This window comes from Papilio polytes, unplaced genomic scaffold (genome assembly GCF_000836215.1).
Source record: "Papilio polytes unplaced genomic scaffold, Ppol_1.0 DF823923.1, whole genome shotgun sequence".
Classification (NCBI taxonomy): Eukaryota; Metazoa; Arthropoda; class Insecta; order Lepidoptera; family Papilionidae; genus Papilio; species Papilio polytes.
Genome location: NW_013525281.1, coordinates 338,940 through 345,800, shown reverse-complemented (window position 1 = coordinate 345,800; position 6,861 = coordinate 338,940).

The window sequence follows — 6,861 nt, the reverse complement described above, 5'->3', positions numbered from 1 at the left end:
GCGGAAGCGGATGAGGAGTTAAAATTTCTTGCGGATACGGAAGCGGAGTTCCGTTACAACCCTATTAGTAACATAAAGGGAGTGTTGCGGGAAGAAATTAGGACGGCCAATCCGTATTGCTTCGACTTTAATTGTTATTGCCATCATCTGGCTTCGGATTTCGCTCTCGGTTCTTTTTCAATGGTAAAATATCTGTTTCACTGAAAGCAAGCGATCGATGTTTCGATTCTCATGTAGCTAGTAAAGTGAATATTTCGTACCAGTAAATAGTATTGTTCGACTTTATCAAAACGGTCTTCGCAATTAACAAACCTAGAATATGACTTATAGCCAAATTATGAAACCATATTTAATAGCGTTTCAAATAATAAACGCCCTTATCATTTAAAACTTATGCCATTAAAACTCTGTTAGAATATTATGGCGCTTATAAAATTAGTATTTAAATGTCATATAATACTATTTATACTATGCTTCTATTATTAATAGTTATTTAAGCTATCTCAACGACTAATTTAACATTATCAATTAAGAAAAATTAAGTTGGCAAACAGCTTAAGCTGTTAAGTAAAGCTTTTTTCGAACCACGCGTTCGAAGCGTCAGCTTTTATGCTATAAAGCAAGATCTCGTGCCTGGTATGTGACGATAAGCTCGCACTGGCACATATCAGACACTGTAAGCTTTCAGTGACGTTAAACTTAATGTAGCTTGATGTGCTTTTTTGACATTTTTTCGCCGCATTTTAAACTGTTCTGTAAATAGGGAAAATTATCTTAAGTTTAACATTAAATTGAAAATTCTTCATTTTTAAAACTTGTCATATAAATGGGTTATTAGTTTGACACGATTTTTGAAAGTCACTAAGTAATGTGTTTGCTTTTAACTTCTTCTTAATGACTAGTATATCTCTTTCATTAGTAAACCTTTTAGATATATGTTCTTTTATGTTAGGACAGTTTTCCTATAGCCAAAAAATGTATATAAATACGTTAATGATATCGCTACATTACGGCGTCAAATAATTTATTTACGTTCAGTGTACCGAGCTCGGCTCGTTCATAATCTTATCAAAGGTTTCCGTTACACTGGGCTCCTAATTACGAGAATGTCTTGTGTAAATGCTCCTTAAAATATCATTAATCTGTTATATTGAAATGAATAATAATTTGTATTTTTAGAGCGAGCGCACACCTGAAACTAAACTATCGCACAACTGTTCAGTCCCGCTTTGATTACTATAAGTTATAAAGTGCGCACACTACTCGATTTTTAGTTCTGCAAATAAACAGTTGAATTGGCTGCGAAACAATCGACAATCGCATTAGCTTAGTGATAGGTGTGCGCCCTCTGTAATCTCATTTTCAAAACAAAATGGTGTCTGTTAATTTGAATAGATGGCGCCAGTATCTTTCAAATGTATCGATATATTTTTGCGTGTTTAATCCAAAAGTTTGGATGAAAGGATGTTTGTTAGTACGTATCTCAAACACGGGTTAACGGATCTCTCTGTTTAGCACAGATGTAGGACACACGCTTCTTACTAAATTTTGTTTAAATATTAGTACAGTCTTTGTTGATATTTAAAAAAGATATTGTAGATGTTGAATAAAATACATTAATGTGGATGAATCGTGATTGAAAACATTTATTAGAAAACTTATTATACAAACTTGAGCTTTTGTCTTTTTTCTAAAGCGGAAATATTAAGAAAGTTTGGGAGGCTTCTATGCAGATGAGATCGGATCGGGTTCCTATGCATTTATATATGAAAATGAGACGAGTTCTATAAAAGTTCTGCAAAGTTTCCTCGCTTCTCCTTCACGGCATGATTATTAAGTTGAAATAATTCATAACGTATTTCAAGGTATTACCGTAGCAATACTGAGAAAACTTGCTGTGTTAAAACAAGAGTCACAGCAATAGATTTCTACGTGTAGGTTGTATCATGTTTGAATTAAATCCATCGTACACAAGGCGAAGTAAATTCGGAAGTTATATCATAGCCTTGACTAAACTATCGCATAACTGTTTATATCGCTTTGATTTCTATGGAGGAGCACTACTCCAATTTTAGTTGTGCAACTAAACAGTTGAATTGGCTGCGAAACAATCGACAAGCGCACAACAGTTGTGAAGGAGTTTAGTCAAAAGTATGCGCCCGCTCTAAGGATTCGTTGAGGCGTGTCCAATCTGTCGTTAGCATAGCTACAAAGTCGAAGTGACATAGCATTATGTCAACGGTATACAGGTGACTTTATAAAAACGAGCGACTGACCTGGGTGATGACGGACACAGTCGACGATCCGTGCCTGTGTACGACACTCAATAAGATTAAATTGCGTACGTCGCTTAGCGACTAAAGTCGCCAGGTTTCAAAAAATTACATCGCCTTGTAGGGCCTAGAACTTTGTTAAAAGGTGAAATACTTCTTAGAATTTAAATTTATAGTGCTTATTCAGTATCGAAAATAAATATCAGTTTTTTATATTCCTCGTAAAATAGTCAAATATTTTATCGCAGATACAAATGCAAACAAATTATATTGACTGCGGGATTCACTTTTCCAGGTATTTCGATTAGCGTTATAATTGTGCTCCGTAATGCGTATATTTTACCCTCCATTGAATCAAAAACAGTTGGAACAAAATCATTTGAACCTTGCTAATACATATTATAGATACAAAAGTTGAAGGATGAGTTATTATTTATTTTATTATGGTTCAACAGATCTTGCTAAAAGACAAGTAGAACATAATCTGCGAAAACACGTAGGCTACGTACATTAGATAATTACTTAGTATTTTGATTAACTTTTACTGCGGAAAAAAAAGGCATGTATGTATTTGTCCAACCATTTACGGTAAAATATTTAAAATCATCTTAAATTTAACAACTTTTAGCTTTCGCCCGCGTCTCCGTACGCGAGGAATTAAAAAACACAAAAGTGAGTAGCCTGCATGTTCTTCCAGACTATCCTCCACATATGTACCAAATATTTTCGAAATCCGCTCAGCCGTTAAGGCTACAAACTCTAACAAACATCCATCCATCCATCTGAACTTTCGCATTTATAATGTTAGTATGATGTAAAGAAAAAAAGAACCTTTTAATACTAAAAGCTTGTATAAAATTTTAAGGCAACACCAGAATGCTGAAGTCCAGTGCAGTTACGCGCTCCCGATGTTCAACGTTATTACGGAACATCTCGGCTAAATCTTGCTGACTTAATTCGTCTCGACGTAAGACTAAGGTCTCTCCTTGTTATGCCAACCGGCACTGACAAGGCATTAGTGAAGCTCTTTCCATAAGCGAACATGTTATGATCAAGTTGCTTTGTTAGATAATTGACTCTATTATCCAGCGATTAGATTCTATAATCGAGCTATCGATTATCTAATCTTGTAATTGCTTCCCATAACACAGACCTGCATACATAGTCAATTTGAATGGATCTTTGTAGAAGGGAGGATTTCTACTTTTTGCACGTGTTATCATGCTTTAATTAAAAAAGAAAAAGCTTGGATAAATGATAAATGGACACACTGAAAATGTAGAAGCCCATAAAGGTATTTCTATTCATACTACATACTAATACGTATGTTTGAATGGATGGATAAAAAGTTACTTTAAAACGGCTTAGCGGATCTCGATTTCATATTTCACGGATGTAGAACATAACTGGATGAGTACATAGGCTATTTAGTTTTATCTAATTCCGCGCGGACAAAGTCGCGGACGAAAACTAGTCATCATACTTTATACTATTATTATAAATGCCAAAGTTTAGACGGCTGGATGTGTGTTAGAGTTTATAGCCTAAATGGTTAAACGGATTTCGATGAAATTCGGTATAGATGTAGAGGATAATCTGAAAGAACACATAGGCTACTCACTTTTGTATTTTTTAATTTCACGGAGACGGAGTCGCGAGCGAAAGCTAGTAAATAATTGAAAATATGAATATTTTTTAGGTTGAAGTTTATAGGTGACCAATAATATCGATTATTATGCACAAAGTTATTCCTTTGCCTACTCTTATAAGCTGTTTCCTGGGAAATTTAAAATTAAAAATTGTAATATTTAACTTAAAGTTTGTTATAAAACGCTTGGTGCACACTTCGCCGCACAGAATAACTAGATCCAGTACTACTGAAAAGGAAAACTCAATTTTCCTTTGAGACCCTCTCGGTGAATGCAAATGATGCTTCTTATAGTTTCGTAAGCAAAACTTTATAAATTAAGATCTCGATTCAAGAATGGAGAAGAAAGTTTGTATCCTACAATATTTTTTACCTTTATTATTCAATAAGCTGTTGCCCGCGACTTCGTCCGGGTGAATTTATAAATTATATCCTAATACACTGATAATAACTTTTATTGGTGAAATAATCTTTCTTATTTATTGCATTAATATAGACAACCAATCTATAAAAAAATACGCGATTAATGACATTGATCAAATAAAAATTCCCATAAATGTAATCTATATATTATAATAATGCGTAAACACACACTTCTTTGTTGTCTAAGATGTCAGCAATTACAGCATATTTTTGAATAAATCTTTTTTTTAAAAAAAAAGCCATACACTTACGTCATGCTTTAAGCTATATATTTTCACGCTATTAAACTTAGGGGGTAAATATTTTGGAAAAAAGCCTAATATGGGAAAAAGACCATAAGTTGTTGCCAACATCAAGAAAGAAAGATTGCAATGGTTGGTCATCAAGTCATGTCATTTCGACTTTTGCAATTATTGATTTGACAAATTTAAACAATGAAATAAAATTTTCATAAATTCATGCGGATGAAGCCGCACGAGAACAACTAGTTTTACTATAAATCTAGACATTATGAACATTAAATTATAACCTTTGTACAAATAATTAGATGAACCAAACTATAAAACATGTCAAGTGTTAGCGTTAAACACGATCTGAAGAAAAAAACGTAGAAGTAATATATAAATCCAATCTGACGAATGGCACGCATTACGCTCGTTCCGTGTCATGAAAATTATTACGAATCGGGCGTAATTCATACGATTTGGCGTTTCTACATTTTGATATCTGTGTGTCTAATTATAAATACTTGTGATTTAAAAAACATTGAACTTTGCAAATTCTTTAATTAATAGAGAAAACAATATCTTTTAAAACAAATGGAATTTTGAATATTTAGCGATTTGTTTTCTAATTAAATACACTAAATTTTAGTTGAGAGTAGCTTTAATTAAAAACCTAAATTCGAAAATAAAATTGATTTTTTTTATAATATAAGGTGGCAAACGAGCAAGCGGTCACCTAAATCCATCGAAATGGAGAGCGACCGCTGCCCATAGACATCCGCGATTGCAGATGCGTTAATTGACGGAGGAGGAGACGCACATAAAAGGGGACATTTCCCCTTCCTAAGCGTCTCCTCCACCGTCAAATCCACTTTTTCTTTCCATCCATACTTTTTAAGATAAGGATGGAAAGGGAAAGGGACTAAAATTAGGACTGAAATACTGTAAAAGGGCAATTCATGTCAATTCCTAGTGCTATTATAGTTAAATTACTAGTAAAAATATTCTATGATAAAACATCATTGTAGAGTGCCTGTTGTTTGGTGCTAAGAAGGCTGACACTGAAATAGATATGAAAGAGAAGATTAAAGTAGAGAATTTGAGGAACTGATAGGAAATAAGGACACAAGACAGAGGTTTTTGAAATTTTGCAAAAAGGCGGCCCTCATAGTCATCGAGAGGAACAGGGTGTATTCATTGTTATACTCGTAACTTATTTATTTAAGTTTACTTTTTAAATTATTGTTTTAATTGAATTTACATTTAAATTTTATTGTATGTTGTTTTTAATTGTTTTTTTTTTAATTGCAGTCAAAATTTTTTTAAGTCTATATTGTTAATTAAATTTGTTTTTAAATTGGGCTTAGATATCTATCACAGTTTATGTCAAACTATGATAGATGGAAAGAAGATTTTAATGTAAATCTATGTTTTAACTTAAAAATGAAGAAATAAAGATACACCCGCTCCCCAGGTCCCTGACTTAAAATGTGTTAGGGGAACAAGAGGGCGGCAAGAAGCCGTCAAAAAAAAACTTATCATCCACTTGCGATTTTCTGACAACATGATTAATATCATTTATTTCCCGTGTATATTTAAGATATATTTGCGTATTTAATTTATATATGTCGCAATCAGAAGAAGAAATCAATTTGTATTTAAGTGATAATTAGAACACGAGCGCCGCCAAGCGACTTTCGTGAGAACTTAGTTTATTCTGAAAATAGGGATCATTGCGGGAACATTGTTTTGAACGTTATGAGCTTGGTAGATCGATGATATCCTGACTGAGGAGCATTGTGAATGTATTCCTGGAATTCGACTTTACTGAGTAGTAGTAATTCTGATATCGTGCTAGCTCAAGCCGACATATATATCAAAAGAACCTTGGTTAAACCATAGAGCGGCGATTTACTAGTGTCCGTGTTTACGCGGCCATAATATTTTATGTTACAACATACTCTATGTCTGTCGTTACAAGCTGAGCCCAGACTTATAGATAAAAACAGATTGCTGGCCGGCTTTTTTATTCCAAATCTAAGGTTGGCCAAGTTAGAAGCGAAGGCGGAACGCATTTATTGTACTCAGAGTGTTAATAAGACACTAATAACTGTTTGATTGTTATTAATCGAATTATCGGTTACTTCATTGTTCAAACAAAAACATTTGTCTGTTATTATAATTAATTGATTGGGTAATCTATTGTGATAATAACGTTATCTAAATAACAGCTATATGATAAATTATGATAGGAAAGATGTTATTATTCATTTAGTTGTTAACATATAACAGG